The sequence below is a fragment of the Aythya ferina genome (genome assembly GCF_964211825.1).
Source record: "Aythya ferina genome assembly, chromosome: Z".
Taxonomy (NCBI): domain Eukaryota; kingdom Metazoa; phylum Chordata; class Aves; order Anseriformes; family Anatidae; genus Aythya; species Aythya ferina.
Genome location: NC_140299.1, coordinates 59645070 through 59658122, shown reverse-complemented (window position 1 = coordinate 59658122; position 13053 = coordinate 59645070). Strand labels below are relative to the sequence as shown.

The window sequence follows — 13053 nt, the reverse complement described above, 5'->3', positions numbered from 1 at the left end:
TAAGCAGCATACCAGTGCAGTACAATACACAGGTTAACTTCACAGAAGTTAGATGCTTGGCACCAGCAAACTTCAATACAGTTTTCTTGGGACTTGAGAGTGCAAAAGGCATCTATCTAAAGAATTTGTCTGTGAGAAAGAAAGGGGGAAAATGTCTAGTCAACTCTCTCATAACAATTCATAGGAAATGAGAAACTCAGGAGATGCAGAAGGGTTTGCTTCATTCAGCCTACACTGGAAACAAGTTAATCAGACTTCTCAAGCCTACAAGAAAAGAGCTAACTATTTTTAAAACAAATATACAGGTTGTAGTGAGCATCCTCATTGTTCCTTATATGGGAGTGAATATGCAAGTAGCTTCTTGTAATTTTGTAACTAAATCTTTAAATCTTGTAAGTAGTTTTATGTTGCAATGATTATATATTTGTCCATCTTCTATCATTAACTTTATATGTACTGCCAATACTGTTGTTGTCAGTGTTGTTGTCATAATACAGGCAGTTCATACTTTACTAGGCTGAGCATTTTGCTAGCAGTTCATTTTGCTCGGGTTCATTTGCTCACGTTCATTTTACTTCATGAAAGTATGCCTGCAGTATGCACATGTGATATTTAGCTTTTTATACCTTAAAAACTGCAGAAATAACTGCACTTTAACATTGCTCTCAGACTACTTTTTGGAAATGAATCAAAAATTTTAAACACCAAAACCTGGAAAGATTATATTATGTAGATAAAAAATAATATGTTAAGCTCTTTGCCACATTGACATTTAGTTTATAATGTAAAGGGAGAACAAGCTCCAAGGGCCAAGTTGAGATGCTTCCTAAGACAGTCTCTAACATACCAAGGAATGACAGGACTTCAGAGAAGTCTAACTGTTCTCCAGGGTAACCCAAGAATAGCTACACCATCTATTATACTGGATTTTTTGTTTCTTTTGGGACACTTGGCAACACACCAGAACAGCCTGATGCCAAAACCAAACAGCTCATCATCTCTAAACATCCTCACATGTCAGATATAAAAGTGTGTAGGATTCTTTCAAAAACAGGAATTAGATCACAAGACCAAGACATCTTTTTTTTCAATCAGTTTGGCCACTGAAGTTTTTTAGTCATCTTTATTCTGTTGCAAGAATTTGTGGAAAATATGTTTCACATGGATAGACGTAGTTTCATGTGAATCTGGGGTGCAGTGTTTTTTGTTGTTGTTGTTGTTGTTTTGTTTGCTTATTTTTTGTCATTTCCTTGCTGACACTTTTGATTTGAAGTTGTCCTTGTGGCTAAAATGAAACCAGGCATTTGAAAAACTACCTGAGAAGAAATTGGTTTGTATGTCTGGCATAATGATATAGTTTGTTATAGTATTACTCATGTTAATTTGTTCTGGTTCTGTAATAAAGTTAATTTGTTCTAGTTCCATGGTTGATTATGCTTCTAGGATGGAGGAGGAAGCGAGATGTGGGAAGAAACAAGTTATAACTCATCATAAACTGTTATTTATTGTCGCACAAAAAGCTAATATTAGTTGTATGATCTTTAATATCTGATGCAATATCTAAAATTAATTTACCTGTGTTTAGCATTTATCTGTTTTGACTGGGATTATTTCTGTGACAGAACAATCTGGATTGGATTTGGAGTGAAACTTGAGTAGACATATTACTTTATTTTTTTAATATATTAACATCCTAGGTTTTTTTTGTTTTGTTTTGTTTTTCCAGCAGCTTATTCTCTACAGAATTAACTCTGCTTTTAATGAAAATGCAACATTTTCATATGATTGTAACTGCTGTATATGTAACCTGTTTTGCAGGAGATATGTGCTAAGTGGGCCAAGTGAGCCAGAAATGTTACCAGAACCTTTTTGTTGTCTGATTAATTTTGCTGTGTAATAGCCAATATTTGAGTTTCAAATACAGGAAGCTCGGTTAATTTAAGCCCATAATATATAAAGTACAGAATACAAGACAAATTCTGAAGTATGTATCCTGAGGCTAAGTCATAGATAAAAAGCTATAACAGTAGGGTTTTTGCTTGGATTATTTCAATTTGTCTCCCTTTTGAATCTTTCTCACTAAAAGTCAATGTTATAAATTATTGGATTTTTTTGTAAACTTTCCCATAAATATGCTTACAAATGAGGTAGATATGTACAGGCCCAGTAATTCTGGGAGATGCCTGTGTCCCAAAATGTTATAAACTTGTCAGATGGTTTAGCAAGAATGGGAATTGCAATGATTCTACTTAGGCATACAGTGGTTTCTGCAGATTTTCCCTTTAGGTGTGGAGCCTCAGTACAGCTTAGTTTCAGTCCTGTATTTGCATGCATTGATCTCCTTATATCAAAAACATGCAGAAAATGTGTTATGCAACTGGGAGGATGTTTGGTTAGTCTGAAGAATATCAGCATCATAGATGAAGGTAGTTCTTGAAAAATACGCGCTCATATGAGAAATTGTGGCTGACAACTTGAATGTTCAGGTCAGGAACTTGCAGTTGTTCGTTTGTTTTTTGTTTGTTTGTTTGTTTTTTAATTCATCCTAATATTGATACTGTTTGTTACTAAATCTCATGGTGAACTAAATGCTGTGTATGTACATGCTTACCATTTAAACGCTAACATTCACAGATTAGACATCTAATCATTTATGCCTGATGTAGGTAGGAAGCGAAAGTATTTTATAACAGAAATATGACAGCACCTTAACTGGAAAGGCTGTGCAAGGCATTGGTGCAATTCATCAGCTGCTCTGTACTTCTAGGCTGTTTTCTAGAAATCCATTAAATATGATAGGAAGATGGATTGTGGTCTATTTCTGAATGACATTATAATCGGTACATATGGTAATTAAGATCAGCTTACAGAAATGTTTTCTTCAGGGTCCATCAGTTGGCTAAAAATTTGGAATAATATGAGAGGGGTGGAACCTAGTAATTTCAGATTTGTAGTTGTAGAAATACTCAGCATACAGAAAATCTTTTTCTGAATTTCTTTTACTATATGCTTATTTTTTTCAGAACAAGTTAAGAGTTCAGAGCAATGTTTCTGATGTTTAAATGTGAACCAAGAGCTACAGAGCTGTAAAATCAAACATCCATTTACAACAGCATAGAGGACAAGATTGCTGTTTAACTAATGGTACCTTTTCTGTAAGATCTTTGCATTACTGTCTCTCACATAGATATCAAATGACACACAATTTACTGTTGTCATCATATTCTGCTTTAAGAAGACTCTAATTCAGAAATATGTAAAATTTAAAAGGATGTATGAGTGCTAGTTTATATTCCATATCATGCAAAACCTTCAAACTGAAAAAGTGGATACCTGAAAAATGTCTCCTTTTTGCTTGCCAAACGAGCTGTAGAGAATGTGTCAAACTACAGCACAGCTTTATACTATGCCAGTCATTGCAGAATCTGCACAGACTTGCTTTCTTGCCCTCTTACCTGATACTAAAATGAACATTATAAGTAATGATTCTGCAGTTGTTATGCATTGAAGGAAATCCACACAAATTTGTGCGCTAACCACATCATTACTTTCTTGTTTCTCTAAATGTTGATGTCTTACATGAGTTTGAGTATCAAAGAGGTTAAGATTTACAAAATGGATTTTTTGGACCACATTCTTTACGTGGTCCACAGCCAACCATCAAAAGATGCAGCAGTACTGTTTTATATTACATTTCACTTTCATTCTTCACATTTTTTAAGGAACTGCTCAGTTAAGCTTCTGTTGTTTAAAAAGGAAAAGCAAGCAGCAGGAAAGATATCTAAGATCTGAAATGTGTAGTCTCCCATAATATTCTTTCTGGCACTTGTCATGGGAAAATAAATGAACCTGGTATCAGGCCTTGAAGTTTTATTAACAGTGAGTATTTTGAATCTGAAAGAGAAGCTTCAGATAATGCATTTCTTTGCAATTCATACCCGAAAGGAAGTTCGAGTACAGCACGCATTAATCCTTATTATTTTCATTCAGTTTTTAGTTACTTCTAACAAGTCCCCATCATGAACTAAGACCCTGTTGTAAGATAGTACAAGGCCAACATTTACACTTTGATCTACACGAAACAACAGAATTAAAAAAAAAAAAAAGTAAAAATAAAAACTAAACGAAAGATTGATTATCATTATCATGTTGTTCATTAAGTTTTTTTACACTTAGAAAAATCAGATGTTTCTTTATAGGTGGGGATGTTGATGTTGATGGTGTTCTCTTTTTACTACAATATCTCAGTATTCATAAAACAATTGCTTCATGTAATATTTTGCCAAGCATTAGCTGGAGGGTTGAAATTTTGCCATGTTTAGCATTCATCTCAGACTAACCCTTTTGTGTTGGTCAAAGTGGTTAATTATTCTGCAAAACAGTAAAAGAAGAAAATGGTGCTCTTCCCATGCTAAATATTTTATAGACCTTTTTGCTAGAAATGCTGTGGTACTTGCAGACTTTGGAAGAGGGTCTTGACATTTAGAAGAACATGATCTTCATATGAGAAGCCTTCCTACGGAACAACCAGTCATTTAATCCAATTTATAAATCTTTGGAGCATTGCAGTTCATGCAAGCTTGTAGAATTTGCAACAGTGAAACATCTGCAGCTTTATCAGTATTAGGTTTAAGTCCCTGCTGCTCCTTGAGCTGACCAGACCATGAATCTGAACAGAACAAGTCAGGGAGGCAGTATTCATCCTGTTTTCCCTGCTTACTGCATCTGTGGGTTCAGCTAGGACAGGACACTGTTACTGAAGATAGAGCATTTGTCTCTTCTTTGCTGGCAATAATGCTTCTGCTGACAATTTCATATCATGACAAAAGAGCTCAGTTTCAAAAGCTGAGAAGCCAAAAGTATGCTGAAGAGAAGGGAAAAGGAACAGGAAAAGGTTCAAAGAATATGAACTGGAAGATGGAAAAAGGGGAACCTGGGTTTGACAGAGAGGAAGGTTGAAATGAAAGAGACAAGGATGAACTAAGGAGCAATCGAACCAACAGAATGAGAACCATAAGACTAGATAGTCTTCTTGGGAATGGAGAGAGGAGAGGCTGGGCAATCTAATAGTTCCCAGCTTGTGCTCCGACAATCCACTGACTCACAGTCATTCTTTCTGAAGCAGGTCAGCCCTTCAGCTGCAAGGGTTTAACAGTAAGGTTTGCCCAGCCATGCCTATGAATAGATGTGGTGGGAGCTTTTTAAAGAGGGAATGGTCTTCATGGATGGTATCCTGTGCCAGATCACAGGGATCCCAATACTTATAACGGGTATGGGATGAGAATTCATCACTGGGCAATCTTCTTTCCACTCATGGTAGTACAGCATACTTGGACAACTCCCAGTAGCTAGAGAGAGCTAGGAAGAGCTGGTAGATCATGGCAGAGCTCTTAATGTTTCTTCTCTGGGTAGGATTTGCAAGGTAATGGCTCTCTGGAATGGCTCTCTTTTTCCCAGGAGAAGTCATTTGAATTACTTGCCCCCCTGTGAGTGAGTGGAACCTCTCACATGCACAGGCCCTGCACCTAACAGTAGTTGAAAGAACTGCTGTAAGGAACAAGAGAAAAGACAGGAAGACTGGGAGATGGTGTGGAAGTATTAGTCTCTGGCTATAATGAAATGGTGACAGACAGACAGGCTGAATCAAACCTTGTGACACGATGAATCAAACCTTATGAGCACACTGACATGGGTTTAGGAGTAGAGCAGAGAGTGAACCTGTCTAAATGAAAGGGAATGGAAGAACAAATTTCTTGTTGAACTCAGGCTCTTTCTGCAAACATGAAATAGGTCAATGCAACAAAATAAGAAAATAAAATGTAGATTGCACTCTACAATCTACAACAGTACTTGTGATTACGAAAGCCAATGGACCTAGGTAAGAGGACTTTATAGCTCACAGATCAGCACACACTGCTGTGCCTTGGCCATATGAGGAGGAAAAGGAGAGCAATGGAGCATGGTGGTGCAGAACAAAGTAGGAGTGCTCTTCCTGAGGTTCAAAAGGAGTTCTCTACCATGTTGGCATGCAGAAGGAGACAGCATCCCATCTGGGGATGCTGAGGGTGGAAGGTTCTGTGATACGGAAGGAAGAGTTATATATATTTGTGTGTAGGTGTATAATCACGTAAGTATTTCTGAAGTTAGGGTGAGTAATGCACAAAGTGTGACAGACTGAGGGTGCTGGGTCTCATGAAAGTGAGTGTTTTATTGTGACATGCTGCAGAGTCTCACAAAGGGTGTCAAATATGAATAAATAGCTTTTAAATTAGGGCAGGTCTTTGACAAAGCAGTACTGGCTCCTGCTTTGTTTGAAAGCTTTGGAAAGTTGGAGGAGGTAGAGCAGCATAAAGCTTTTACCATCCTTTAGCATGATGTGGATTGAAAGTACTGAGGATCAGGTTTCTACCATGTGGCTCTGGGTGGAAAAAGTGTGGCCAAGATGTGTCAACAGGCTGGCTGTCAAAGGTGTCGAAAGATCTTCCAACCCTGCTGAGGACAAGGCTCCTTGCTCCTTGGAAGAGGTTCAGGTATTTGCAGCTTGGTAGCCAGATGTACATGCAACTATGAGTGACCTAAAGGTGTGGGACAAGCCTATTTGCATAGTCATTCTTTTGTTAATCAAGGCAGTATTCTATATCACCAGAAGTTCATTAAACAAGTATATGACTTAGCAAGAACATACTGAGTAGGTGTTTTGGTTTTTTTTATTATTATTATTGTATTTTTATTTTTATTTTATTTTATTTTTTGCTAGAACACAGCAAGTGTCATATTTTCTAAATTTTTAATGGCATGTATATGATTTGTATCAGGCAACATTTGCCTAGAAACTAGAAATACAATTTAAATGTGCAAAAGCAGCATTTCATTTTTGGTGCTATTGGTTAAATAAAAGTAATGTGAATGCATGGAATGCATAAGAAAATTAAAAGGCTTATCAAAACATGTTTCATGCTAACAGTCCAAACATGCTTAAATTCTTTCATCTGCAGCTAGGTCAGCATTCACAGTTCATTGCCTACTTATTGCCACAAGAACTAAAACATGAATGAATACCAAATAGTTAAGACTTCAACCATGGCAAAACAGATTTTAAACTCTTATTTGCCTTCTAAAAGATTTTCTGTTGGTTTTGAGTAAATATAATTCCCATATGAGGAAAGCCGAGAGCTTCTTTATTCCTTCATGTTTCCATCATATTTTTCTATTGTGAATATTGATAAGGTAATGCAGAACATTTTTTAGTTATCCAAAAGTTCCCCCTAGTCCAGTTTAAACAACATTTATGTTTATCTATGAAGTTGTTTTTCATTAGGAAATTGGAAGGTAAAACCTGGCAGTGTATTTACGTGCTCTTGAAGCATGTCCAGCCTTTAGTTGTGAAGTAGTACTGCACTTGCCAGGACATCAGAACTTAATAATAGATGGTAATCTTTCCCTTAGTTTCCCTTTTCTTCCTGACAAAAATACATAATCTGATGTTTGTTTAGGAACTTTTCTTTCCTTCCTTGTGTGCATATTTAAATTCCGCAAATCACTTTTCACCTATTTTTCTTCTGCTTTTGAAGTAAAGACATAGTAAACAACCTCCTGTGTTTTACCTTGAAATATTTGTGAAAACACTCTGTTCAGTGTTCAGGGAGTGCTCACCCCGTTGCCAGTGGCTGATGGAAAGAGGTGACACTGAATGTCCCTTCCTCCTGCACCATTCCCATCTTTCACAGGCTGGGCTGGCTGCCTCACTGTGCGTGCTTCATTCTTCCGGTGCATGGTATGAGGGAAATAGGAGGATTTTACATTTTAGAGTTGTTTGAATGCACTATCAACATAGGTAGGATAGGTGACTGGCTTGCACAGATGGTTACTTTCACAGATAAAAGCTTCATCTTTGCACTACATACTGGATTCTTTATGGAGCCATAAGCTTATCTGATCATCAGTTTTGGAAACTGGAAGAACTGGCAACCTGCACTCTGGGTTTTATCCTGCTCAGCATCCAGACAGGTCTGGTTTGGGGGACTTAAATTGAAGTTTTTACATTTTGGAAAGTTATGGTGCAATACAGGAAGAGGCTATTCAAAGACTTTATAAGTCAGCTTACTGTTTTTTGTTTGTTTGTTTGTTTGTTTGTTTCCGGCCACCACATGGAATGTGCCTCATATTATCACTGCTGGGCAGTCCGTGACTTCTCTATTGTCTTCTAGGATACAGATACTATGATGGAATTAATATTCTATCAGATGCAGCTGTTAGCAGCAGAAAACATTTCACAATATTTTGTCAATTAGTTCTGATCTTCCGTTAGTACCTATCAATTCTGTGACAAAATTGGCTGTTCAGCTGATTTAACCATTCCTTCACAGGACCCCTCAGTAGGTCCCAGTAGGGACTTCATTGTCCTGTGCTGTGCCATAATCATCAAGGGTTATGTGCTGTAGAGGCTTTGAATGGGTAGGAACATGGGAAAAGGAGACAGCATCCTTCTTCGATGCAAGGAATTTCTAATGCTAGAATTTGGCCTTAGTCTTGCTATCAACCATTTATGAGTTTGTTACAAAAAAAGAATGGGAAGGAAGGGATGGCAAGGCAAGGCAAGGGAAAAAGGGAAAAGGAAAAAGGAAAAGAAAAACAGATAATGGGATGGAATGCACTGCTACTAAAGCAGAGGAAAATCTGACAGCCTAATCAGTATTCTATCAAAGTATTTGATTTTGCAGAACAACATATGATACAACATATCAATGTCATTAGCAGTGACGCACCTTTTGCTTCCAAACTGAATGTGTGCCATTTAGGTTTATTTCTAATGCCTGCTACTAGAGTTAATAGGAAAATGCTATTTTAAAAGATGCCCCTAAAATTTAATTATTATTTCAAAGCTGTTTTAATCATGTTTATAAATGCTAAAATGTTATGAATTGAACAATTGAATGAATCATGCCATTATTGTATAATTAAGACTGACTAAAAGTAAAATTATATTTTAATGGCCCTCTTCTTTTCCCAGCGAGGCCAATGGTAAGAGTCTCATTGACGTCAGAAAGTGCAGGATTAGGCCTTAATATGATCTGCTTTTTTCTTTTTTTTTTTTAAGGGTAAATGTTTAGCTGATTGTTTAGTAGCTGGTTCAAAGTTTGTAAATAGAATACATGCTTCCCAAGATTACATAAATAATTTTCTTAAAATCTAGCAGATACCATATTTTTTCCAGCCCTGATAACAGATCACTAAAAGATCAATCCAATTGACTTAGGTTTGTAAAACTACCTATGTTACTAAAAAGCTAACCTTTTTAATCCACATAAAATTATTTAATGGGAAGGGCATTAAAGATACCTGGTTTGCTTTGAGGTGTGTCCACCTCTGGTTCTGTTCCAGTGGCACAAAGCTGAGTGTGGCTCACTGCCATTTCAAAGTGACAAGCTAGATTCAGCCATTTTGGACTCAGCTCAACTCTTCAATTCTGGGTGCAAGTTTGGATTCAAAAAACTGGAAAATTCAGTAGAATAGCACACAGCAGCATGAAGTTTGTCTCGGGGACAATAAAAATATGGGCCAAAGATCTGTTGTTGAAGTATAGAACTGAGAAGAGTAATGGAATGGCTGCTGGGGCCCACAATCCTTCTCTCCTTTTACACAATCTGGGTATGTATGGGTGAACAGACTGATATTTTTTCCAACTCCAAACCCAGAAAATACAAATAGAGTACTTTGGGATGGCTGGAATAAAAGAAAATAAGTATGAAATTTGTTTTATGCTATTCCTTTTTTTTTTTTTTTTGGCTAATTATTCCTCATATATTTGTATTAAAAGCTTCTGCTTGATATTACTCAAAAGCTAAGTTTCTCACTCCCTTCTAATGATGTGTCACTATTTTTCAAAACTCACTATAAACACTACAAGTGTGTAAGCATTTTATACAAAATAAATCAGGTCCAACTAGAAATAAATGAGGACAAAAGGTTAAATGTTTTCTGTAGGTAGTAGTTATTATCTGAGAATGTGAGTTTTGTTTCAAATTCTTGATCTGACTCAGATGAATGAGGACTTTGAAGCTGTTGTTTCTGTGTGTTGGTGACTTCTTGATCTATGGAATTAATAGGGACAAGGAAAAGAAAAAGCAGCAGCACAAATAACCAATGCTTTTCTGACAACTTAATGCAAACAAAAATCCCAGCCAAAATCATTGACATTCCCAAATTCTCTTAGGATGGGTGACACTGTGTTTTCTGAAAGGTGATTTGTTTGCCTGAAAGCATGGCTCATTTCTAGTTAGAAATAATTATATCTTATGAATCTTGTAATCTAAACATTACAGCTATAATATAAGCAGAGAGGCTTTTCTGAGTCTATAGGTATCTTAATTCTTCAATATAATTCTTTTGCTGCAGTTGGTATTCAGAAATGTAATGGTTTTTAAAAGGTTTTATGTCTTTAAAGAGATTTCTTAAAATGAAACAAGAAATATTAATAGGACATTTTTCCCATAAAGTGAAATATTAGTGCCTAAAATAGTTTGTGTTCTTGTGTTATTGGGATTAAGCATGAGATCAAAATGCACATTAGTATGAGCTGTGGATGCCCCATCCCTGGAGGTGTTCAAGCCCAGGCCGGATGGGGCTTTGGCCAACCTGATCTGGTGGCATCATGGGGGGCTGCAGTTGGATGACCTTTGTGGTCCCTTCCAACCCAAGCCATTCTGTGGTTCTGTTATTCTATGATTCTATGATACCTACTGTGTAAGGGCATTGCTATATACCAACCATACAGTTTTGTAGCTGTTCTGTTGTTGTAGTGTACAACATTCAGTTTATTCCCTTCATTAAATAATTTTTTATCTTATGAAGCATTTTAAAATTCAATATTCCTTGCAACTGGCTCTCACTGCTACTGTGGTTTTAACTCTAAACTCATGTTTAAGATTTTAAGAGTATAACCCAAGACATAAGGAACATATACCTTCAGGAAAGCTTCTGGCAGAGCTGATGTAAACAACATTTTGTAAATGGGGGCAGCTAGTAAATTCTCAGGTAAAAGAAGTGTAGCTTAGAGAAAAGAGTGGCCAATACAACTGGAACAAGAATGATCTCTTCAATTAATTGTTCATCTTATGGATGCAGACTGAAAAAAAATAAAATCTGAACATTAAAAAAAAATGGACATAATCCAGAATTAATCCTTTCCTGTTCAGGGTGAAGAAAAAAAAAGGAAAAGAAATCTGAAAGAGCAGTGTAACGCAATTGTAATCTAATATTATTGTATGTTCTCTCATTTATTTCTTTGGAATCGAATTTTTAAAAACACTGATGAAGGTATCCACACAAGCTCTTAAGCCTGAGCAATTTGTTTCATCTGACTTTAACATGTTTTACATACTGTGTATTTAATAAGCAGCAAAGCAGCCAGGCCAGTAACAAACCCATACAATACAGACAAAAGAGAACACTGATTTAAGGTCATTGTGTCAAATACAGCAAAATACTCTGTTTATAGCATGTCAGGAATGGCTTTACAATTAGCACTAATTAGTGAGAAAAAAAATCAAAACAGCAGCTTTAAGTAAGGACACTTTTCAGTGCAAGATCAAAGCCATGTCTCTACAGAATAGCAAAGCTATTTAATTGCACTGAAGTGCTAATTGGATTGTGAGGTGCTTTCATGTGTTTCCCCCAATTAGGCAGTCATCCCTGACCAAATCCACCTAAGAAGAGATTATGAGTTTTAAAACTTCTGTCTGCACAGTTGAGACTGGGGTACCTGTGTAAAAACAGTAGTGCCTTCTTTTTATGTAAATTGAGGTCTTTCAGGTCAGGTTACTAGGCTTTCAGGAATGAACAGATAAGGAGCAAAGCAATCCCACACTATATGGTAAACAATTATGTAGATATTCTGTCATCTAGGTGCAAGAAAATAAAGAAAAACTGCAGCTAACCACTCCTTCTCCACCCCCACCCCCACCCTTTTTTTTTGTTACTTTGTTTACTGGTACATAGCCTTTAAAGAGAGATTTTGATGCCTGAAGAAAGCCTTGTCTTCAGAGGCTTTATCTGTGCTATGCATTTCTGTTAATTAGAATGATTTACTTTTAATATCTTTTAGGAAAATTTGCAGCTTTTTCCTGACTTTTACAATTATTTAATTTGTATTATTTGTTCAAAACTACTGCAACAATTTTTCAGCAGACTTAATTTATGACCTTTTATTAACATCATGTACATTTGTAAAGGCACAAAAAGTTGAGATAACAGTGACAATTCATGAACCATACAGTTTCAGAAAATTCATGAACCATACAGTTTCATACAGTTTCAGAAAAGCTTTCGTTTGTTAGTAGTTGAACTGTGTCAAATAGTCATAAACCATGATCCCTCTAGGCAAGGTGCAGATGCATGGTTTTCCTAATGAGAATTATTCTGTGTCCTCAAGAGTCTTGCATGTTCCTGCGTCATGTGCTTAGACAACTTGCTTTCATCCAGTGAGGAATATTTTGAGGAAGCAGAGACTTCTCAGCCTGGTGAAAGTGGCATACAGCAGAGATATATGTCTATATATGTCTATATATACGTATATATATATATATATATATATATACGTATATATATATATACGTATATATAGACATATATGTCTATATAGACATATATATATAGACATATATATATATACGTATATATAGACATATATAGACATATATGTCTATATAGACATATATAGACGTCTATATAGACATATATAGACATATATGTCTATATAGACATATCTGTGCATCCTGTGTGTCTTACTGAGATGTAAGTCTGACATCATGCATCCTTGAAGAACTCTGTATGAAATCCCACCAGAAGTAGCTCACAATCTTATTGATATTTCTCTGCGGAGCAAAAGTACTTGTGTAAATCAGAATTCACCCAGATTACCAAGATGTGATGGGATGGTGGTGGGTGGTGGGATAAATAATGTGTTCACTGTGCAGGTTTCCTAACTAAGTTCTGAGTGCTGACTCCGTAAAACCTTGCTGCTTTTGTAGTCACAGTGTCCACCTGGCTGGTGTT

The 13053-nt window shown here is 36.3% G+C and overlaps 1 protein-coding gene across 1 annotated transcript in view; it reads left to right on the top strand.

Annotated features, from left to right (window-relative positions):
• The window catches only part of FBXL17 (F-box and leucine rich repeat protein 17), a 310952-nt gene that overhangs the window by 231909 nt on the left and 65990 nt on the right, over positions 1–13053 (top strand). The gene's annotated exons all lie outside the window — the stretch shown is intronic.